The sequence below is a fragment of the Terrapene carolina genome, unplaced genomic scaffold (genome assembly GCF_002925995.2).
Source record: "Terrapene carolina triunguis isolate 2854851 unplaced genomic scaffold, T_m_triunguis-2.0 Scaffold706, whole genome shotgun sequence".
Classification (NCBI taxonomy): domain Eukaryota; kingdom Metazoa; phylum Chordata; order Testudines; family Emydidae; genus Terrapene; species Terrapene triunguis.
Window position 1 is genome coordinate 7,226,918 of NW_020665057.1, and position 24,393 is coordinate 7,251,310.

Here is a 24,393-nt window from a genome sequence, read left to right on the forward strand (position 1 = left end):
TAAAAGTATTGCCATACCAGATCAGACTAGTGGTCTGTTACAGTATCCTGACAGTGGCCAGCTCCTGATGCTTCTCAAGAAGGTTCAAAAATCCCACAATGGAGTATTCCTAGGATTACTATTGCCTGGCCCTTTGGCGTGACACAAGCACAGACTGAAACTTCTAGTCTTGACCCACGCCTTGCAGCCAGGATCTTGACACTAACTCGTCTTCTCAAAAAGCAGCCTAGGTGCCTAAGCCTCCTCACTCCAGATGGCAGGTTCCCATTTGTGGATCACTAAGCTGATAATAGGCACTTTTCTGTCTCCTGGACTTGGGTGCCTACTTCTGAGAGATGGGAGGGGCTTAGCACACACGCCTCTGGTCAGCATCTCCCATTGGCTAGCTTAGATGGGAAGCTGCCTAGCATCCCGGCTTTTGTGGATGCCATTTATAGGCACCTGTTTCTCCCCAGTCGTTGTCTATGGAGCCCAGGTTCCTAACTTGACTTTGTGGATCACAGTGTGGTTCCTGTGATTTTTCTAGGCACTTAAAAGTTAGGTGTTGTGTTGCAACCCCTAAGTCCCTTGGGGATCCCACCCTTAGTAATTTATAGCCAAGTATTATTATTTACTACTGTTAAAGGCCTAAACTTCCTCATCTTGCTCATATATGTGGTACCTCTTTGATTTAGGGAAGCTATTCCCATGAATAAGGTAAATAAGGTTTGGCCTTTAGATGGTCTGTTAAAAAATGCACACTGTGCAAGCAAGAATTTTTATAGGTTTTTCTTTCTAGACAGAAACATTAAATAATTAGCATAAGCTATCTTTTTTTTTTGGCCTGGGAAGTTCTCCAGCATAAACTTTTGAACCTCACAGAAGATAGGTAAGTTTTTAAATATTCCTGAAATCAATTTACTTTCATGCAGAATAAGATGTAAATGCAATAAATTTGCTTCGTCTCTGGTGGAGAAAGAAATCGTAGATCACATTAAATGATTTTAAAGAGCATTTAGACGTAGGGTTTTGTTTCCAAGCCTGTTTGATGAATAAAGAAATTGAATTAGACAACACTTGAACCTGATTATGTAAATTTAACATACTGATAGGTTTTAGGAAGAATCTATCACTTTGGGTAGGTTATTCCGTAATTTCTTACTTTCTGTTCTTGACTGTTCCTTTGGAGCAGCTGGTTCTGGCCACTGTCAGAAACAAGATACTAGCCTAGATGGATCACTAGTCTGGGCCAAGAGGGCAATTCCTATATTCGTCAGTTATTTAAATAAATTGACATTTGGGGTGAAATCCTGGCCCCATTGAAGCCAGCAGCAAAACTCCCATTGCCTTCAGTGGAGCCAGGATTTCACCTTGCGTCTTCTTCCTTTGTTTGATTCCCAAGGGGCTAACTTTCAGACCTGGCTATCTAAACTCTAAATGCAGAATTTACAGGCACAGCTGCTGTGTGGACAGAGTGGGTGTTTCCGTGCACAAGTGAGTAACTGTGCATATACGCACTCATTTTGCAGGCACTATTTAGGTGACCGCTTTGAATGTGTGTGTTAGCTTTCTGACCACTTTTAAAATAGCCATTAATTTGTAGGTGGTCTGACCATTTGAGTACTAATTTAGAATAATTGACTGTAGTGACTCCTTTTACTCAAAATCCACCTTGTAAAATGCCCACACCAGATTTAAGTATAGTGTAAAAAGGGTAAATGTAAAGAGATGCCATTATTCTGCAAAGCTGATCTCTCACCACAAGGGGACAGAAATGAAACATTAAAGGGCTTAACATTATATGCCTTAAATATATAAAATAAAGACTACCTAGACTTTTGCAGAAAACCTATGAAAAATGTGATCGGTATGTGAGCTTTTTCCCCCAGGGGTTGGCTCTACTAACGTATTTCAGAGGCCAAGTATTCCTGCACTCCCTTTCACTTCCTCCAACCCTCAAAGACGCATGTCCTACATTATTCCGCTTCATATAGAACATCTGGGAGTAGGAGACTGAGAACACCTTAAATTTTTCTCCCCTTGAATCTGTAGAGCCTGTCCTACAAACACATATACATACCAACTTTACTTATATGAGAAGACCCATTAGCTTCTGTTAGGAGTACTCACCTGATTAAAGTTAGGCATGTGCTTGTGTTTGCAGGATCAAGCCCCTAGATAGCCACCCCAACCCACCGAGTGAGCTTATTTTAATGTCTTAAAAATAGAATTCCTTTTATTAAAGAATATTATTACTTTAATATTGGGTAGAAAACTAATATATAGTGTGATGGATTGCATTTCAAGTAACTATTTACTATCTGTATAATACCATAGTCATCGTGATACTATATAAAAATGTGAACATACATCACCGTTTGGTTTTAAACTCCTTGACATCATCCTTTGTTTGATTAGCCTTAAAATTGCTTGAGTAATAACCCCAAATTAGAGGATTTTTCTGTGCCATTAATTAAATTAACCATAAAGAGTGGAATACAGAATCATAACTGCCTCCGCACAGAGGGCTGGACTTGATGACTTTTAAAGGTCCCATCCATCCATCCATTTCTATAATTATTAGAGATAGACTAGGCCTATAGTCCCCTGCTAACAGTATCTTTGAGTACTATTGCATTGCATCCTTTTCTTTAATAAGGGATTATTATTGTCTGTTTGGGAACCTTGTAGCTGAATTTCTTCAGTAACTCTCATTGCCATGAATTCCACAAGAATCCACTGAAGATGGGGTGATAACAATGATGAGATAAAGAGTAACTGGGCGCTTTGGGGGCACAATAGCCAGAGTTGTGAATATCTGTATACTGGTGGCTAGATAATACCAAGGAATCATAGACAGCCTACATCTGTGAATATAATGTACTATAAATTGAATTACAATTTTCTTATCTTCTTACAAAAAAAGATACCCGCCCAAAATTATCTCGCTTTCTACTACTTGATCTAATTCTAGTCTGTATTGCTTTTGGTATAGGAAGTCATCTGAAAACAAATTGTATGCAACTTTACTGATTCCAGATGTATTTCCACTTTAATCGCTCGGGTATGTTCACATAGCCCTGTTCAGGCAGGTTAAGATATTACAGCCAGTAGGTGGCAATGTTGGGTTATGTTACCAGAGTTGTAGTGTAAATCAAGCTTTTGGTTTTTGTTCTTTTAAAAGACTTTTAGTGCTCGTTAAGGTCTTGTGAACACTTGATCCTGAAAACATTTACACACATGAGTAACTTTATGCACACGAGTAGTCCCATTGAGTTCAATGAGACTACTCGTGTGTGTTTGCAGGATCAGGGTCTAAAGTGCTGGGCAACCTTGGAGACTGAGGATGAGGTTTCCAAAGGCATATAGGGGAGTTAGTTGCCTAACTCTTCTTTGTCCTCTACAGTTTCCTCCAAACTCCTCCGTGTATCCAAAGACAGAAGCAGCAACAAGAGAAAATATTATGCCATCTTCCCCTAGCATTGCCCTGCCGCTGTGCCTCAAACCTGATAGTCGGATAGCTATAATTTTTGGAGTGTATGAATTAGAATTTTGGAATTACAAGAGCTGTAAATCTCCCTTTTGAAATATTTTAAGTGAGTGTCCAGGGGTGATGATAGTGGACTGAAGATTGCTTAGAGCTCACTGGGGAAGGCAGCAAAGCCCTAATAATAATTTACAGCCAGACCCTAGTACTGCATATCCCTTATTTATTTATTTATTTTGCAGCATCCGAAGTGTGCTAGTAAGACTTGATCCCTGCCCCCAAAGAGCTTATGATCCAAATATCAGACAAGAGACACAGCTGATTCTAAATGGAAGAGGAAAGGGAAGTGGGGAGGAAGGAAGAAGAGATGCATAGGAAGGAGATGAATTTGCTGAAAGTTTTGAATCCCAATTCTAGGTGGAGCGAGTCTCCAGAACAGCTCTATAACCTGAAGTATTTGGGAGGCATTTCAATGCAAGAACAAAATGTTTTTACTTTGTTTTACTTCCCTCTTCAGTCCTCCTGCCTTTACTGAGGGGATAGGATTCTTCCCTCTCACTTCTGCACTGCTTGGTGCCTGAATCAGTCTTCTTGAACTTGTGTGCATGACTGACAAGGAGAGCTGTTTCTGGCAAGATGGGTTTTCCCCATCTCTCTCTCTCGCTCCCCCTGTCTTCTCTTGTTTTCTTTCTCTCCTGTGTTCTGCCTCCATTCCTGCTCCAGGCCTGTCTTGTTTCTCATCTGTCCTTCCCTCCCTGACTTCTCTTTTCTCTCATTTCCTTTTTGTCTTTTCCCCCTTTCTCCTCTTACTTGCCCTGTCTCCCTCACCCTCCATTCTCTGCTTCCTCTCACTGTCTCACCAGTTCTCCTAGCCGTGTCACCTTTCCCCCATCTTTCCCCCCTCACTGTTCTCTTCCTTTTCACCTCCTCCAGCTCATCTCACCACTCTTCCTTCTCACTTTCTGCTCTACCTTTCTGATTCTCCTCTGTCCTCCCTCCCTAAAAAGAACAAAGCCTTACGTGACAAGTTCAATCACACAGGTCTGGGACAGCAAGACATTTGCAGGGAGGCTGTGAGCTAGGGTATGAGCTGACCCTGCTACCATAGACTTGTACCCAGCAGTGAACTCTTCCCCAAACCTTTGATCTCTCCCCTGATTTGGCTACATTGTGGGAGCCGCTCAGGCATTCTGCTTCCCGCTTTGATGGAGAGGGAAGCCAACTACTATTCAGAGAACTACGGCAGTCAGCATCAGGAAGGGATCTGTAGTGGGGTTCTGCTACAGAAAAAGGGCCATAGCATCACTGTGACCTGGAGGCAGCAGTAGTTCCTTAGTCAGTCTTTAGCCTCTCTATTGATACTGTCAGTAAGTCCCAATGGTGAGGGTGTTCTTTAAATAATAAATGTTAAAGACATTATACATCACACATTTATCTAGAACACTCTGCCTCTTTCCACCTCATCAGAAGCTGAGATCTACAAATGCACAAGGCCTCCAAAAACGGAGCAGTGTCCAATGAGTGCCATTTTACATGCTCAGCATTTGCTGCATAAGACAATTATTGTCACAGCAGAACCTTCCTGTGGAATTGAATAGAGAATGGTAGAGTTTTCTGTAGAGTTTTAAACCAACTGATAGAATTCTAGAGCAGAGCAGATTCTTCATTATGGTACACTAGTTGCAGCTCCATAGTAAATGATGAGTTGAGTTTTGCACTTAAAGCAAAGGTTCAGGTTAAATATGAAGAGTGGTATTGCCAGCCCAAAGTGTTCAAAATCATGAGTTAGGCCCCACAAAATTAGGAGACTGGCTTAAAATTCATGAGATTTTTAAGAAATAGTCAATTTAAAGGATTTTTTAAATTTGCCTTTTGATTGGGGCCTTTGTGGTTTACATTTTCAGACTTTTCTCAACAATCGTGAGGGTTAATAATTAAATTTTTCTTTTAAAATGAAAACTGAGATTCTCACATAGTCAACTCCAGGAGCTGGAGCTCTAAAATAAACCCCAATTATCATGCATCTAGTGTTCAGATAAGAATTGGCAACACTGGAAGAATATATTGTATCCTCTCCAAAATTACAGCATTAGCTCTTTGGGCACAGAATGAATTTTCTAAGAATTTACAAGTAAATTGGTTGGTTAATGTTTGGGTTAATATTAATTTTAAATGGTCCTTTAAGAAATGTACTTAATTGTTTTTTTGTTTTTGTTTTTTGTGTCCCAAATGATCTCAGTTCAGGCATTGTCTGTCTGCACCAAAATTGGCAGAGAGGTGACTCTTGAGTAAATTTAGTACAATGGGTAGGGTTTTTTTAAAAAAAAAAATTTAGAATTAATAGTCCTCTTCCAATGTTCTTCATAAGTGAAGACTTATCTGAGCAACAATGTTCTTCGGAGAAACACCCCTCTTTCAAAATGGCTGCCATCACTCAGTGTTCTCAAAGGGACTGAAGCCACAGATTGCCCTTAGCAAAGATGGAGTCAGAACTCTCAGGAGTTCACCCGCTGATACAGTTGCTGGAATAGCCTGTTCCTGATATACATACCTTGTGGTGGAAAGACCACTGGCACCATTTATGCTAGCCCCTCTATCCCGATAGGCACGCTAACAATTTGGCCTAGAATGATCCAGACTCAATAGGAATTAAATGTTGAAAAATCATAGTCTAAATAGCACAGTATGTATGTTGGATAAACAATTGAGAAGACTATGTGTGAATAAAGGGTGTTTTACAGCCATGCCAGGGGAACAAATGTTAGTTAGCACAGTAAATTACTCTAGCCTAGATGACATCTGAGAATCTGCAGGTTTGATAAATGAGGAAAAGATTCCTCCTGCAGCTTCTCCTGATGCATCATCCTCCCATTCTTCCCTTTCTCGAGTGGATCACGGTTCTTGTTGAAACATTGTAGAATCAATTCCTGGTAAAGTAGCCGTGTAATATGATTGTAAATTAATCATAGCATAGAAGTGCAGAACCAGAAAGAAACAGATATGAGAGTGCAGCAGGAGCATTATGCTCAGTCACTGGGAAAAGGGGGCAAGGAGGCACTTTCATGTGGCTCTTGCTAATTAGAGTGGCATTGACTGACTTTGGAGGAAGCCTCATGCAGCCCTCAGAATGGGCGAGGCTCACTGTGATGCAGGGTTTCGAGAGTAGCAAAGGGAAGTGAATGAGGGAAGAGCCAAGATTTTAAAAATAATCTCATCATTAAAAGGAAGCCTAAATCATCGGATTGATCTATGGGAGAAATACTCAGAACATGCCCTACCCCAAAATCCGAGGCTCCTAGAAGTTTTGGTGCCTGATTGCAAAAAGGCATGTTTTTGAAGAGGAATTTCTAGTGGATTTAGTAGAGTTGGAAGGTAGAAATCACTAATATTACTTCTAGGGCAGCACTATTGTGTTTAGTAATTGTGCACCTAATTGCTTGTGTAATTGTGCTCCCTCACTCACCGCTATACAGAAAGGGAGTCCCTTGCATTTTCTCTGTAAAACATCAAATTAGTTGATCAAAAAAGCAGGTTTTATTGGTGGCTGGCCCCAATGGAACTATGCTGATTTACATCAACTGAGGATCTGGTCTACACAGTAAACATGAGTGAAGTTACACTCATTTACTCCAGTTGAGAATCGGACATCATGTTTTTAGGGAGATTGTGTATTCTGTGACTAAACGTGTATTAACTTAAGTTATAATGTTATGGAGGTTTCCATAAACTTAAGAGATCACTGATCATATATTTAAGGTTTTCTCCTTGATTGTGCTTGAATTCTAGTGACTAAAATATCAGAGACATTTTCATTTATACAGGATGAGGCAAATTAAATGAATGTCTTCTAAGAAGGGCTTCTAACAGGGTCACTGATCCCTTAATGGAATTGGACCCAACTCTCCTGTTCTTGTCCAGGTGTGCCCTAGTCTGGTGTAATGAGGAGGGCAGGGCTGCCCTTGGGATTATAAATGAGAGACACCCCAAAGGCAAGAAGGACTTCATAACCCAGAGAAAGAATTCAGAACCCATTGTCCACGAAGGGGAGAGGCCAGAGTCCTGAATAGAGAGAGCTCAGAGGAAGAGCAGAGCTGGGCTGAGAGCTTCAGGATGCTGCTCCTGAAGGAGGAAGCGGTGAAAATGCCATGGTTGAGCCATGGTGCCAGATCAGGCTGGTGAAAGCAGAAGGCGAGAAAGCAGTCGGAGGATTACCTACAAACTTCCCAGACCAGAGAGCCATGGCCAGAGAGGGTGGAAGGCTGAGAATAGCAAAGGGCGATGGTTGCCGGCTCTCTGAGCCGGAGAACTGAAGCCAGAGAGGGCTGAAGGCTGGGAATGACAGAGGGCTGAGCCCGCTGATGTCTCCAGGCAAGAGCTGGGAAGGAAACAGAACAGAGAAGCACCTCAGCTAGAGGGGCTGGGGTGAGGCATAGTGAGGAGGCATACGGGGGAGCTGGAGCACAGTGAGAGACACAGGAGCTGTACTTGGTGTGGATGGACTTTTGGGACTTGAAAGAGTGAATGTACCGTTCAGACTGTGCTGGGGAAATCTGGATTATGGTTCTGGGACCTCTGGTAATAAATTAACTGTGAAAAGGGCTATTTATTGCATGGCGTTACTGAGGACTCCAGAAGAAAGGGGAAACTGAGGCAGGAGCATCTGTCAGCTATGGCCTGCCTTGAGGGTGACTCAGGAAGGGCCCATCTTATCACATATGGTGGATAATGCAGGCAGGAGATCAGCCCCTGGGAAAAGGGCACTCCGGGAGAGGGAAATTGAGGGAGGAGGGGGTTGGGGGGCTGTATGTCTTTTAAGTTCATTCAGAAGTATTTATATGAGTTATCACCTACTTCAAGGAGCTTCACTATTCATATGTGGTTTGGACCATTTTCCTTTCAGAATGACAGACTGTGCACGTAGACCTCGATAGTCTTTATACCACCTCAGACTACAGTCTTGTCTGATATCGTGAGCTAAACAAAATAGGACCTGGTCAGTACTTGGCTGGGAGATGCCCAAGAGAATCCCTTTAAACTGTAGGAAGTGATATTGGTAATTCAGTAGAGTAGATGGTATTCTTTTCCCTGAGTGGGTACAGAATGTAAGGGGCTCTGGGCTACTGAAGGTTTCATCTTTCAAATGAGACATAAAATTTAAGACCTGACTATAACAGAAACCACTGAAGTCAGTGGATTATGACCCATCATGTGACAGGGTATTAACCTTTGTAACCCTACTGACTAGCTGTGATCATTAAAGACCCTATGGCACTCCTTGCAAGAACCAGAGTATAAGTCCTGGTGTCCTGGTCAGATTGCAATTTAAGAAATGTGTTCTGCCTAGCTAAATTCTATCTGCACCTTCAAATGGATATAGTATTCTTCTGTAGTTCCTGTTCTAAGGTGTCGTGCTGCTGTGTACAGCTGCCACGTTCCACCCCAAAGGTGGCTGCATTTCAAAGGCATATGAAGTGATCATTGTGTATAGTTTGTCTAGAAGTGGGTTACTTTGAATATCATACTGGGGTCCTTATTAATGAAAGGTGCTGGGTAAATGTAAGATATTATTTTTATCACTTAAAAAAATCCCTGTTTGGCTACTCTGAAGCAAATTAATTGTGTATAAAGATAAGTGTTTGCAGTATTTAAGGGCCTGAAGAAATTTCACTGGCTTCAGTAGGCTTTGGTACAGGCCCCATAAATACCATGATTTTCTTTCTAATTTGATTGTATTGTGTCTTGCGACGCTCACATAAGGTACCTTGGGCACTGTATTGTGTGACAATGTATATTCTAGTCCACTACGCAAATGTTAAAGGGGCTAGGTGATGTGCATTAGTCATCTACCTATGTGAGATGCATCTTGCCCTAGAGTTTAATTATTTTCTTTTCCTTAATGGACATCTGTGGAATAGCCAGCAGAAGAGTAGCCAGTTGGTGCTGACCAGAAGTGCTTTACCTGGGGTGGCTGCTATGTGACGAAGCTTCCTGGGATGATGCAATATTGACAGTTTCACTCAGCAGCAGGCATTGATCATAAAGCTCTCTGGTGAATCAGTGAGGCACCTGTTGGACTCTTTTCTCTTGTTTTCAGCTGCCACCCTGAAAATAAGAGAAACAAATATGCGCACACACACAGCCAAGGCCTGATCTAAAACCCACTGCAGTAAATGGGAGTCTTTCTACTGATTTCAATTGGCTCTGGATCAGGTCCACAGAAAGGGATATAGGACAAGAAAGGAAAAAGAATGTGGATGAAGAAAATGCATAGGAATGAAATGGATGTAAAAAGGAGAGAGGGAAGCAGGGGGGTGGAATAGAGAAAGGGAGAGAAGCATGGTTCAAAAAACATTTCCAGTTTACAATAGTATCCCACATCACTTTCTGATTATATTGGTCACCTTCTAAATTGCGATGGCCATCAAAATTTGGTAAATTTTAGGTAGCCCACAGAAAAATGTGCTAAGGCAATCTCAGCCGGAAGGCTGGTTCTCAGTTCATCTTTATATATTGTGAATTGTTGTTCCAACAGCCATGGCTTCTGAATAATTGCTTGCTGTTGAAAGACCAGGTCAACATTTTACTTTAATCTTGTATGCTACAGTTATAGATTGGCCGTTAGAAGTAGTGACGGCAGCCTCGCATCTCATGTGCAGTGTGACCTTATTTGGGGGGAGAGAGGTTCTGTCCCTTCATAAAAATTCTTCATGATGAAAACATTAGGATTTCACAACACAGAGAGCACTGGTTTATGGATTTGTGCAAAGTCTCACAAGGGAACACTGTTCAATAGGCTTCAAAGTGATTCAGCCATGGCATAACTGCGGCTGTGGCCACATGTAATATAGCCTGTAGCTCTTTAAAGAGGATTAGCCTTAGATCAGGGGGAGCATTCATCACTGGATTTCATGTAAAGTAGAATATGCTAATGAAATGGAAATGTCTACAGCAAACATTGCATAATATCGTAGACCCTCAAAATTGAGCTTAGTGTCTTGATATCTCCACTGGAAGTCCAATTTCTTCCTCTCATTATTACTGGGAGAAAAAGTAAAATATGTGATGTTACAAAAACATTTCTTTTCAGTAAATTAAGGCTCATTTTGTTACCTGATTAGCTCACCAAAGTTCAAACAGCAGTAGCAAATATCGTAAGGTAACTTTATGAATAATATTGACTATTTTAATGTACAGCATTCCCAGGAGAACCCCCCCCCACACACACACACACAAATTTTAATCTATTTGTTTTGATCATATACATATAAAGTTTGATCCTGAATTCTTTGTGTTTCTGTACCTCTCATTGGTATGCAGGAAATTCAGGATCAGTTCTGCAGATGCAAAATAATTGTCATATATATCTACTCTACTGCATCCTTATAAGCCATTTCCTCCCTTCTGCCTGTATATGAACCTCAATGCACAGTTTTGTAAAGTGCTGTGGGTTTGAGTCCCCTCTCACATATTCCAGTTTTATACCAATGTAACTCCACTGACATCATCTGAGTTGTTCTGGATTTAATCGGTGTTACTGACAGTAAAATCAGATAGAATAGCACTATGTTTCTATTCTACTTCTCCCTGCGGAGCATTTTGTGAATAGTTGGTAAAAAGACCCCATAAAAAATAAAGCCCAAGAGTTTCAAAAATTGCTAGTGATTCTGGTTGTCCAGCTGGAGATGCTTTAAAGAGATCTGATTCTTAGAAAGTGCTGAGCACCTGCCTTCTGAAAATTAGACCCTTTTGTGTTGTCTCAAGTTGGGCACCCAAAAATCACTAGTTACTTTTGAAATTCTTGGCCAAATTATTGGGTTGTTTTTTTTTAAAGGGAACCCATTCCTGTAGTAGAAAATAGTATATTAAGATACATATTTTAAATATGTAAAACATTTTAATCTGATTTAATGCATATTATTTTTTAATATAGTTGTAAGTTTCACACCATATATTTGATCATGATGGGAAGCAGGCGAAGAGATGGGAAGCCTTGGAACCCTTACACGTGCAGGTAGTCTGTATTTACATGAGTAATCCCCTCGAAATCAACTTGACTACTCACATGAGTAAGCATGGGCTCACGTGAGTTTGAGTTGATCAGGCCCACAGTTTTGTATATACAGCCAGGGTTTTTTTCCATACCCGTGCAACACATTTGGTCAAATATTTGGTATAAATATAGAGAAAGATGCATAATAGACCTCTATGGGGTCATTTAGGTTTTGCACATTTACACATGAAGATGTGAAGTGCTCTATAGGCTTCATCTCAATTTGCTGGGAAATAAAAGTCCTAGGAAAGGCTTTGAGCAGAGGGTTCCTCTGGCTTGATTACCAAAGCGTGAGCTTTCATTAGTTAGTAGCATTTCACTCCGCTCAGCTCAGTAGCTTAGGATTTTGTTTTTTGTTGGTTGGTTGTTTTGGGGGGGGGGAGGGTGTTTTATTTTTTATATTGCAGTTTTGAAGGGTTTGTCTCTGTAGACACGGAGGGCTGGTGATACATATTCATGAAAGAGAAGTCTTTCCAGCCACTGTTAACGGTGACAAAGACTTAGCTGTTTCACACAGCAAGCTGACTGGAATTGTGTGTGGGGGGCTGCATGACCAGATTAGTGCAAACAGCAAGCTTATTTCTCAAGTCGTTAGGCCTCGCCTTCCTAACAATTTCCCCAATTGTCATTTGTGACAAGGCTGTCATTAGGTGATGGCTTCTTTTGGCCATTTTCAGATAAAGATAATTTCCTTAACTTCCATTTTATTTGACAACAAGTAGTTTGGAACAGAAAGGAAGTGCTTCAGTAGTTTATGGATTAGGGGTTTGTCACTTCAAAGGCATCTTTGATCTAAAAATATGTGCTGTACCAAATTCATTGTCTTTTTTTTAAAGATCTTTTAAATTTATTGATCTGTCTCTCAGTTATTCCCTCTTTTGCATCCAATAATGGTGTGTGAAAATGGTAGTTTTGGGAGGGGGGGAGAGCCAGAATTGGCACTTTTAAAGCCACTACAAGAGCAAAACAACAGGTGCTTTTGTACACCAAGTCTGGACACTATCACAATTCTGCATTTAGCCAAAGATCCCTTCTGCTGTTATCACCCTGTGTTATATTAGAGGTGTCAATTGGGAGTGGAGGAGGTAAAAAGTTGGGACTTTTGCACTCTTCTTAAGGGAAGTAATGGAAATATTTATAAACGTGTGTTTCATGAGGAACAGCTTACAGTACACATTTCACATCCACCAATCAGCCGCTTTTATCAAGCAACAAGAACAAATGGCCTATGAATGTGGAGTGACTATAAAGCAGTGTACTGCACAGTCTGTTGAAAATAGACATCTGAGACACAGAGGATAGTCCAATAGGAGCAGTAGAGTCCTTCAAAAATGACTCAGGTTGGGTTTGCTTGCTTGTTTGTTTTAACATTTCTGGTTAATAAGTAAACAAAGTTTGAACAGTTTAGGGATCAGTTTCTGCCCCAGAATTCCCTTCTCCTACATCCCCTAGTACATAAAGTGGCCAACTGCTCTACAGTTTTGGTTTACAGATCAAGGTGACAATTTTATGTTCTCCAGAATAATGCTGCTCATGCAAATATTCTTGCAGGCAGCCTTTTTTGGTTCCTATGGACAATGCAAGTGACTGTGTAAAAGAGTGAAAGAAATTAGTGCAAGTTGTGAAGTGTCTTTATACCATAGTGAAATTGGGCATATATGGCCAAATTCAGGAAAGAACTGCTATTGAGGAAAATACTTAAGCACATGCTTAAAGTTAAGCATCTCCCATTAAATTCAGTGAAAGTTGTGGTGCTCAGTATTTCTGAGTCAGTCCCTTCTTCCCTTATGTGTCTTGTTTTGTGGATATAGCTATGGGTGAATTAACTGAAAAGGGAATATTTACATGCAACTGCAAGAAGGACACGTCTTACATAGACATGGAGAATTGAGGGTGATTATTTTAAACCCCCACCTATCTTAAAAATGCTAACTCTCAAGGGAAATGTTTAATGAGGATACATTCTGGAGAGCAATGAAATCTAATTTTTTTACTGACCACTTTTTTTTTTTTTTTAAGACCTAAAACAAAGTGCTATGTGAAACTTCACCTGTTAGACAGAAGTTTGTTTTCTTAGGTGCTTATTAGTGTGGTGATGTCTGGTTTTCTCAAATAGAATTATAGAACTGGAAGGGACTTCAAGAGGTCATCTAGTCCAGTCCCTTGCACTCATAATCAGGATCAAAGTTTTATGTAAATGTCTATTGTTTTTAAATTTCATGAATGTTCCCTGAAATTCAAAAGAATAATCTCAAATGCTTCATTCTGAATAGATCATTTCCCTTAAAGACTTTATTCCCTTAAAAGCTAAAACAGTTTTGAAATAAATCACTTGAGACTTTTTTTGTTTTACTAATAAAGAACATTCTTGACGTTTTACTCAGTATCCGTGCCACACTAAAAAATATCTGAAGTTTTCTGAAGAACCATATGAAGGATCCTTAAATGTCCAGTGGCTATATTTACAATCCATCTCCAAAGCACTATTTTTCAATAATGGCCAAGGTAGATAACAGGGATTCTGTCTCCAATCATATTACATTAGTCACTTGAACACTTTTTCTCAGCGGTCTATATGGCTCACCAAAAAAGGTGAAAAGTCCAGATCTGAATTAAGGATGTTTGGATCCAGTTTCTGATTCACCCCATTACAGAGCTAGGAAGCAGCCATCGAGTTTGGCTCCAGACCTGGATCTAAGCTTTCCCAAAGCATGGGTAAGTGGAGTTAGATGAAGTGCTTTGTTTTGGGCCCATCTCTGCTTATAAGCAAGCATTAGACTAAATTCTGCTTTCCATTACACCAGAGCAAATCTATCTCAATAATGGTATTTTTCTAGGTTTACACTGGTTTAACTGAGGGGCAGAATTTGTTCTATTTTAGTGATATCTAATCTATCCACATTAGCTTTTTCTGTAATGCTTATCTCTGTAAAGCCTAATAACAATCCCCTCACTGCTGTGGGCTGTTCCTGATCCCATTTCTAAACACAAGCACTTCTGCTTCAGTTTTGACTGGGGGTGGCTGCGCAGAGGGCGGCTTCCCCCCCCCCCACCCCCCTTCTCTCCTTTTGCCTGTTAATTGGCTGAGACCACCAGAATTTGGAGGACACAGATGTCACTGATAGTTTGCCTAGGGAGCACATTCATGCCCATCTGTTGCAGTCTAGAAGGCTGTTCATATATCCACAAGGCCTTCATTTAATTCTTGTCAGAAAGTAATGTAAATCCAGTTTACCTCAGAGGTCACAGCCGAGATTTATGCCAATGAGCCCCCTGCAATTTACACACACTGTAGTTGTATAGGATGAAAAGAAAGCCTTTCATGTTTGTGCATATTAACAAGAAAGCTTGCCTTTGGAGAGGCTTTTTTGATTGAGGTTCTTCCTTATTTTAATACAGCCAATGCCAGTTGGTATACCCAGCTTTACAAAAAGAAAACATCTAATCTTTAAACCAGAGAAGTAAAAAAATAAAAAGCCCCTAGCAAATAGCTTTGCCATGTCTCTTTCATTATCTCTGACAAAGCAAAGCTTCCATGCACCAGAAAAAAATAATACTCTAGTGAAACACAAGTGATTGTCAGAATATTCAGAAACTGAACTTGCCTGCTGCTGGGGATGATAGTAATACTGATCAGCTGAAATGCTCACTGGTGATATATTTTTTTTTAAGTCTTTGGTTGCTAGCGTGTTGCTTATTCCACATGTAGAAAAATTCTAGGACATGAGACCAAATCCTCAGCTGCTGTAAATCGGCATAGCTCCATTGAAATTAATGGAGCAACACCATTTACATGAACTAGGGATTTGGCCCCAAAGTGTTGTGTGACAAGTGCATACATGCACAGAACTAGTAGTATGCATTTTCTACCTTTTTTTTTTTTAATAATCTCATTTTATTAAATTGGCTTTTAAATAGGAACTGGGAGACAGACAGTGCATATAAATGTGGCCCTGACCATTTGGATCCAGAAAGAAAAACAGACTGCTGTGGAAATAAAAACACTTCTAAATTTCACAGGTGTGGGGCCTAGTCCTGCTCCTGATGGAAGTCAATAGGAGTTTTGCTAGTTCCTTCTAAAGGGGACTGGATGAGGCTCTTTAGATTTAATGGATGCAGGTATGCAGCTAGAGTAGCTTTACAGTAGCTCCAGAGGGTCATGATTTCACTACTGCTCCTATTTAATCAAGGGACTTGGGGCCAGATCCTCAGCTGGTGTAAATCAGTGCAGCTCCATTGACCACAATGAAGCTACATGCAGCTATGCCAAGTTATACCAGCCGAGGATCTGACCTATCATCTGTTGTCATATGTAATCTTCACAATGGGCAGTTTTATATATTCAGTTAATTATTTGGTTAGAACAAGAGAAATGATTTCTGCTGGCATCACAGAAGTGTTCCTTAGCTCAACATGCATCAGAATTGCCAAGCCGCACATGGCATTGGCACAAGGGAATGTGCAAAGGAAGGAAAGAATCTTTCAACTTTGTTGAATTAGAAGGGAGAGAAAAGTTAATAGGTTGCATTCTACTAAATGGAATTTACATTTAATTTTAATGGAAATATATTAAAAATAACTGTTTTCATATAAAAATAAAGGATCAGATTTTTTTTAAAGTTGTTCACGCGGTTGAGAAAAAATATCACCTAGATCATGAATATACGGGGAAGAAAGATGAGAATGGTTTGCTACAGTGAGATGTGTCAGGGTGTCTGAGCCAGTCACAGAGGGGCCTGATTTTTAGAGAAGTTGAGTACATCTAACTCCAGTTAAATCACTGAAAGTTGAGGGTGCACCTTTTATATATATCAGTTTTAGACTAATGCAGCCCCACTGACTTCCTTGGAGTTACTCCTAGAATCAGGCCCTAAGTCTGCTTGGTGTAGACAAGGCCTCTCTTCCTGCTCTCGGCAATGTGTCTCAGCAGTGGATTTTGCTTTGGGAAAATGCTTTTTGATGTGATTGACATGAAGATCAGTATCATGTACACTGTGGCATTTAAACGCAGCTTGAATTTTCCATCAGTAAGGGGGAGGGGAGAGGAGAAGCAGGCACAGCTGACATAAAAATTAAAACAGTGTTTGATTTCTGAGTTTCAGTGTAGCACTTAAAATAATTAAAATGTTTATTTGAAAGTCAAAACAGTCCCAGTCATAAATAACTACCCCATTTCTCAATTGACTGTGCTGCGTCCCAACTGAAATGCCCCTGGGATGAGGTTTAGTTGCTCCCTGTTGGGATTAATCCATAAATGCAGCCTCTACATGGAAATCATCAGGTCTTTGCTTCCCCTTCATTGGTCTCCCTGGAATTGTAGCATGGCCTCAATAAGATCAAAATTAGGATAATATATTTTTTAGAGACAAAAGGCTGAGAAACTCTAATTGGGATTTCAGGACCGTAACACTGTGAACATTTCCTAAACATTGTTCACAGCTTCTCGAATGATTATTATATTTGCTCCGTTTTTGGAGTGTCTGTTGATTGCTTTTCAAAAATGGCTTCAAAACTGATTGCAGTCCAGTTAGGTGAAGCCCCAAATTTCCTCCTACCCACAATATAACTTAAAATTCCTTTCTTTTGGCAGATTTTGTGATGTTCTAGCTCAGGGGTTCTGAAACTTTTTCACAGTGCGGTCCACACCTTGCTAAAGAGATCATCTCATGGTGCCTCCCCCCCCCCGCCTCCTACTGTCACTCCCATTGTGTGGCAACTACAGCATTTGTGTAAGTACTAGGTATTTTCTGGTGTTTTTAATACAATAAAGGTTTTGTCCTCCTTGGGAAAAAAATAATTATGCTGTCTTCTTTTGCTGTTCAATTCATCTCCTTCTCCATATTCTTTATTCACCTACCCCCAGCTTTCCCTGGGACCTGATTGTCTTTTCCTCTTGCATGTTTCCCTGCTGTCAGATCTTCCTTTCTTCGGCACATGTTGTGCAACCCCCCGAGTCCCTTCTCCTCTGCTCCTTGGCTACATTGCTTTTCTGCCTAATCACTTTCTTCTCTGTTTTCTTGCCAGTGTTAACCCAGCATTCTGATGCCCTTTCCTCCCTGCAGCTTGCTCTCCTGAAAATGCTGCTGAGCCACTTGGTAGCTTCTCCCCTGGGCGTTCTTGTTGGAGGCTCTTAACTCTGTTCCCAGATGTTGCTGCTGCTTGCAGCTGACAGCTCCAGTCCACCCAATGGCTCCAGCCTCTGGGATTGGCTTCTGTTTCTCCTCCTCCTAGGTAGCGATGAACGAGGCCATAGTGCTGGCTCCTCCTTTTTGTGTTCAGCTGCTTCCAGGATCTTGGAGGAGAAGCCAGCACCTTTTGACCTGCCAGCTTTCTCTGCAATCTGCAGGCAGTCTAGGAACCATAGTTATAGAGCTGCTGGTCTAACTCTTGGGACCCTGATATAGGGACCAGTCCTGAAATATTGAAGCCAATGGAAACTTTGCAACTGACTTCAAGGTGGTGCAGGACCAAGCCAGGAAAGAGGCCTATGTTTATAAAAATTAATAAATGCAATTGAAAAGTTATACACCAGTGAAATGTACATTCATAATCCTATTGGAGTCTCTCAGTTGTTCCGCTCTGGTGCCCTAAGCCCCCTTCCATCTGCTCATGATAATGTTTGGTCATGTACTCGACTTTAGGGTGCTCTATACATAACGTGCAAGCTAGGAGTCCCTTTTTAGTGGAGATGAAGAAGTATTTAGCACTCTAATACTATTAGTATTTATTTTATTTTTTTATTAAGCTATGTAAGAAATGGCAAAAGAGAGCACCAGAATGAACACATGGCTGCTTTCAACCCAGGGGCCCTTCTGTCATTCATCAACACATGGAAGCTCATGATATACCAACAAATCATACAAATATTTCATTATTGTACAGCATGTACATGTAGACTCACTTTGCAGTGGCATCCACCAAAGAAATTCCTTTCTTTCTAGCTACTGTGCCACTCCTCCTTGCTGGCAATGTATGACAAGCCCAGATTATTGGCTAACAATCTATACTGACTATATTTTGCATGGGACAGAGGACGAATAAAAAATATCCTGATGCTATAGTTAGCATTCCTGACAACAGCAAGTGGGAAATGTGAAGAAAAATGGATTGGCTTTCATTATCCTGGGAACAGTCTACCTGTTGCCCACGAACAACTGAAGAGTGTACGTTGATTAGCCAAATTGTTTCCCAATAAAAGTTTTAGGACTTGTGATCAAAATCTACACTGTGGTGCTCAATAACGCGAAGAGAACTTATTCTTCCTGACTACACTCTCCAGTTACTATAGAGGTGTAGATCTTTTATGGGAAACTATTTCTGAAGTGGCTAAGTAAGGAGTTTGAATTTTTTTTAACCCATCATTCACCTTGGGGGCAACTTGGAAGTGGACACCCTGGAAGAGGTGATTGAATTCCAAGGGGGAAAAGTGTTTTCTTGTATATTTGTGGTCAGTAGACAAAAATATCCTCAAAACTACTGAAAATCACAGTGTGAGCTGGGAAAACCTATATACACGTTTCTAAAGTCTCACTTAAAGAATAATGGGCCAGATTCCGGGGTCCAGCTGCAATGTACGCAGCACAAGTCAGACTGTTTGCAAAGCTCCCTTTGACTCCCCTGTTCCTTGAGCACTGTGTTTAAGGCCAGCTCCGTGTTCTTTCTTGCTCTAGTGCATTTTTAGCACAGATGTTTTTTTTCTGTGAGTATTTATCTGATGAAGTTGGGATGATGTGGCCCAAAACATTTCTTCTCCAACCAGCTGCTAATGCATGCTATTTCCAGAGTTGGTGGGGGTCTCTCTCTCTTTCTCTTTTCCATATACACACATTCTGTGGTGAGAGACAGAGAGTGTGTAAACTAATACATGTATGTATGGTAATAAAGTGCTCCCCAGAAAAGCAAGTTTTTTTTAAAGAAATCTATTTACATTCAGGAATAGAGCTAGGGCCATATGGCAGGGATGATTCGTCTTAACCTGAGATGTACTCATGGGACTGTCACATGCACCCCTTCACAAACGGGATTGTTTAGTCAGATAAATCAATTGGATGTCAGTGTGCCTAATGGTAAATGTAGCTCTGGTGTTTTATAGTAGCTTGAGTTGAGAGCTTCTTTTTTTCTTCTTTGATTGAAAGGTAGCCTGTAACTGGATCAATTTCTTTAGCCCTAATGGGATAAGGAGGAGAGTGCTTTGATATTATAAGGATGTACTTTTCCAGCAATGCTACCAGGTTTAGCAAACTGAAGTTCTCATTACTTATCCCTGTACAAAAGATGCTTAGGAAAAGGGATCTCTGTGAAGCAAAGTTGTGATGAGCCTTTTCCAGTGATCTTGACAGTTTGGCCTACAATTTCACTTGTCATTTAGATTTGAATCTTTTTTTTTGCGGGGGAGAGGGGGAGAGAAGAGAGGGTAGGTTTTAACCTTAGGATGATTAATGTTTGTTTGTTTTTAAGTTATCGATAGCTAAATTAGGGTTTAAACATGACTAGCTGACATGATGCTGAACAGGGTTTGTGCCTTATCTATGCTGGATGTACTGTTGTGGTCAGTATTCTATAAGTTAATTGGAGTCTTCGCCATAATGTTTTGCAGTGAAGACCAGGCTTCCAAGCTAGACTATGTCATTAAGGCCTGGTCTACACTAACACCCCAATTCGATCTAAGGTACGCAACTTCAGCTACGTGAATAACGTAGCTGAAGTCGACATACCTTAGTTCGAATTTACCGCGGTTCAGACGCGGTCCACACACGGCAGGCAGGCTCCCCCGTCGACTCCGCGGTACTCCTCTCGCTGACGTGGAGTACCGCAGTCGACGGCGAGCACTTCCTGGTTCGAATTATCGCGTCCACACCAGACGCGATAAATCGAACCCGGAAGTTCGATTGCCAGCCGTCGAACTACCGCGGTAGTGTAGACAAGCCCTTAGTGTAGCCCTGTGTTGTGGGGTGATGCAGACCCTAGAGGGACCACAGTCTCAGGGAGCATTAGAGCTCCCTCTTTCATTGTCCCCAAAGAGCAGCCAGCAGGCCCTCTGTCTGGGGAGGTAAGGAGACCACATGACCAGAAAGTAGTTCCTTGCCATTCCCCCATCCTCTGCTTGCGGTGGAGCTCTGCTGACTGTTCTGCATGCTTGGGAGAATGCAGAGCACTGGATCAGGCCTATTTCTATTGCTACCATCCCTGATGAACACTAGGGAGAAGACAGCACTAGTGGAGTGGAGCAATCTTCTATAGACTTGCTGTGAAAAACCCATCCCTGTTCAGGGACAGCCACCAAATTTGTGAGCATCCCAGCCTCCACTGACTCACTTTCAAGCATTAACTTGTTACAATGAATTTATTGAAGTCGTAATTCCTTCCAGTGGGTTCATGTGAAGTGAACAAAACTCCTGTTAACATAAAGAAGACTCGTGACAGGAGACTGTTCTAGAGGTATAGGACTTAAAACTGAGAATCTGCCACCTGTTTCTGTCCTGAACTGTAACTGCAAAAAGAACATGCTTCATAAATCAATGAAACCCTGAGTAACGTGGGAGTGATTTATAGGCTTGTGCTTGTTTTTTGCAGCATTTAAGTGCCTTCACCACAAGACCATCCTTTCTCTTCCTGTAATCCTTTGCCTCATTCACTACTCATCTTCCAGCTTCTGCAACAAATGCAGATAAAAGATTTCACAGGCAACTTTATTCTGGCATTTCCTGACTTTTGAGTGGTTCACTTTGCAACCTTAATAATGTTTAATTCACATAGTTTATTGTGTGTAAATTCCAAACTGAAACCCCCCCCCAGAAATTCCATCAGGTGGCATGACATTGACTCCCACATGGGTCATCAGCAGAACTGGAACCTTTAGAGCCACTACACTGACCTCTGCCAGTGGAGCTAAGGGAATAAATGATAGCGGTAGCAGGTTGTCATCCTGTATGTGGACCAGTGTTGGCGCGGGATTAGAGAGTTTGCCAGGGTTTCATGGATATTTGCTGACCGCTGAGGAGTGGGGAAGACTCAGAGATCTTGGGTTCCATTCTAGGCTCTGTAGGGGAGTGTGCTCCAGTGGGCACAGACTTTTCTGCTCTGCCCCCCCAAAATGTGATCATTTCTGCCCCATCCTTTCCAATGTGGCCCTGCCCTAATCCTGTCTCTTCCTCACCCCTTGCTCCTTGTCCCAATCCCATTGTCCTCACCTAGCCAGTCCCAGCCTCCACTCCTCAGGGTTTTCATACCAGTCCCAGTCTACTTGCCCAGAAAGTCCTAGGTCTATCACTGTAGCCTATAGGTATAGGTATGTGCTAGGGGAAGCCTGGCATAAGGCCCCAAAACCCTTGGCATAAGTAGCTAACCAAGAGTAAGCTAGATCACAAGAATCACAAGATAGAATGCTGTAATAATAACTAAACTGCTGATAGGTAAGCACAAGATGGGATTTTTTTTTAGGATATTTTTAGTTAAGGACATCTGCTGATGTCTGGTCACAAGAATGCCATGGTAAACTAATTGACACACATGCAAATAAGCATGTGGGGAAAGGATTAGTAACCTTTCGGAGACGGGTACCCCAACATAGCACCTAAATAAGCTATAAATAAGGAAAAGAGGCTGAAACCCCTACTGAATATGCTTTAGGCATAGTGGTATCAGCATAACACGTTATGAAAGTTGTATCCCAGCCTGTGTGCTTTGAGAGGGAGAGACGTAGCTCTTGGGAGATGCCAGGATGATGACCACTGGTGATGGTGAGGAAGAAGATGACTAACACTTCAGATTGTTTTGCAAGGGATGGGGATAAGTATATGGATGGTCCACTCATTTTATCCTTTTCTGCCTGCTTTGCTGGGTTGGAGTGTTTTGTGAATTTGCTAACTGTATTAATAAAACTGTTATAAACCAGAGTGTGCATGTTACATTAGGACCCCTCAATGTGCATGGTTGCAACAGTAGTTCTGATAATACTGGGCCTGATCTTGATACAAGAACCTACCAAACTTCAGAGTGCTAATTAGGGAAACTAAATTAGTAATATAATCAGCATACAATTAATAGATCAGGCAACATCGCTTTGGACTTCCCATCCCTGTCTTCACCCTTCTCCTTATCCAGCCATTTCCAGTGACCCCATCTTTTTGACCCAGTCTCATTGACCAGCAAGTCCCAGTACCTTTCCTTCTAGCTTATCCAATCTGTCTCCCTCCCACAATCTGTCCTCCAGTTCCCCCTTCCCCATGTTTTCCAGTCTCAATTTTCCTTCCCAGGCTCCTTGTCCAGTCTCAGTGTTTGCCCCCCAGCTCTTTGTCCCAGTTTCTACCCAGGTTCCTTATGCCAATCTATCCCTCACTCCCCTTGCAGGTCCAGCTCTTGTCCCCTCTGTGTTTGAATCAAGCAGCTTTGTCTTCCAAACTGCCTGGGCCTAACGGGGGTCATTGACAGGCTTCCTGTTCTCATTTTCAGGACCCTGACCTGAACCTGGACTCAGCCCAGCCTGCAGCAGCCCTGAGATCCAATGCAGGGAAAGCCCTGCTCAATCTTGAGTTGGAGCAGGCCCGGTGCAATTGTAGGGTGACCAGATGTCACGATTTTATAGGGACAGTCCCGATTTTGGGGGCTTTTTCTTATATAGGCACCTATTATCCCCCACCCCCTGTCCTGATTTTTCACACTTGCTCTCTGGTCACCCTATGCAATTGGAATCTTTGGGGAATTTCACTGCTAAAATCAAAGTCTCTTCTGAGCAGGAGTCAACTTCAATTTTTTAAAGGCTTATAACTTGGCCAAAGTTTGGAATATTTTCACAGGGTCATCAAAAGGCTCATCCCTGACACAAAGGCCACCCCATGCCAAACTTCAAGTCCCTGCTCCAAAATGGGGAGCACTAGAAGTTCTCAAAGTGAAGGTCACCAAAATTTAACAGAGGCAAAACAATATATCTTTCTCTAATCTGATTCTTGGAAACCATTTCAGCTGAAATTTTTCTAAAAAAGTCCAGTCTGAGGCAGATTGCCAGCATGGAAAATTTCAGCCAAAATGGTTTACATTCGGCAAAGTTATAAGCAACTGAAAACAGGATCTTACAATGGGAAATGTCAGGCAATCCTAATACAAGGCAGTGCTACCAGCCCCTCCCATAATATAAAAAACAGTCCTTTTCCCCCTCTATGTTCTAAGGTGGCTGTTGTAGCTGAACTCATTCCATAGTTTTCTGTAATTTCAAACTAGATTTTTTGTGTATAGTTTGTCTATGTCACACTGTGTTGACAGCCATTGAAGCAAACACTAGTATCTCTAGATATAGATTCTGAAATCTTGAATGCCGGGAAAGATTCCTTTCAAGATATTATTTAGAGAGACTGTTGTATTGGGGGATTAGCAGCGTGTTGTGTTGATTAGAGAAGTTGCGGGGAGGGTGCATAAGAGAGAGCTGCATACTACGATGCCCATGAGTAAAAATTATACAGCCTAACTTTTCCCTGCAGGCTCCAGTAAGCATATGCCATGTCACCCAGCAAGTGTTTGAAAATGTGGCATTTCACTGTAATTCTGTGTTAAAAGGTCTACAATTCAGTTCAAACTAAAAGCACTTGACTGCGTGAGTCTCCTAAGTGAAAAGGGATTCAGTGCACCCTGGCTAGTCACTGCACTGCTTGTGATTTTATGGCTCCATTGAAAAGCAAGCCCTTTCTCTCTGCTCTCTGGTACCTCAGAGATGTTTGCCTTGCACAGTTAGTCACAGAGACCCTGCAGTTATTTCACACACTCCTCTAATAAAGTCTTCCGTGGCTGTCATGTATTTCCCCTATTATCTCTCCCTGCTTGAGTCTCACAGATAATTGATGATGCTTTAGTTAATCATCTTCCCTCTCTTTTGTTCATCAGGTAC

The 24,393-nt window shown here is 41.5% G+C and overlaps 1 protein-coding gene across 1 annotated transcript in view; it reads left to right on the plus strand.

Moving 5' to 3' along the window:
* The window catches only part of ALPK1 (alpha kinase 1), a 74,469-nt gene that overhangs the window by 10,460 nt on the left and 39,616 nt on the right, over positions 1-24,393 (plus strand). The window lies entirely within an intron of this gene.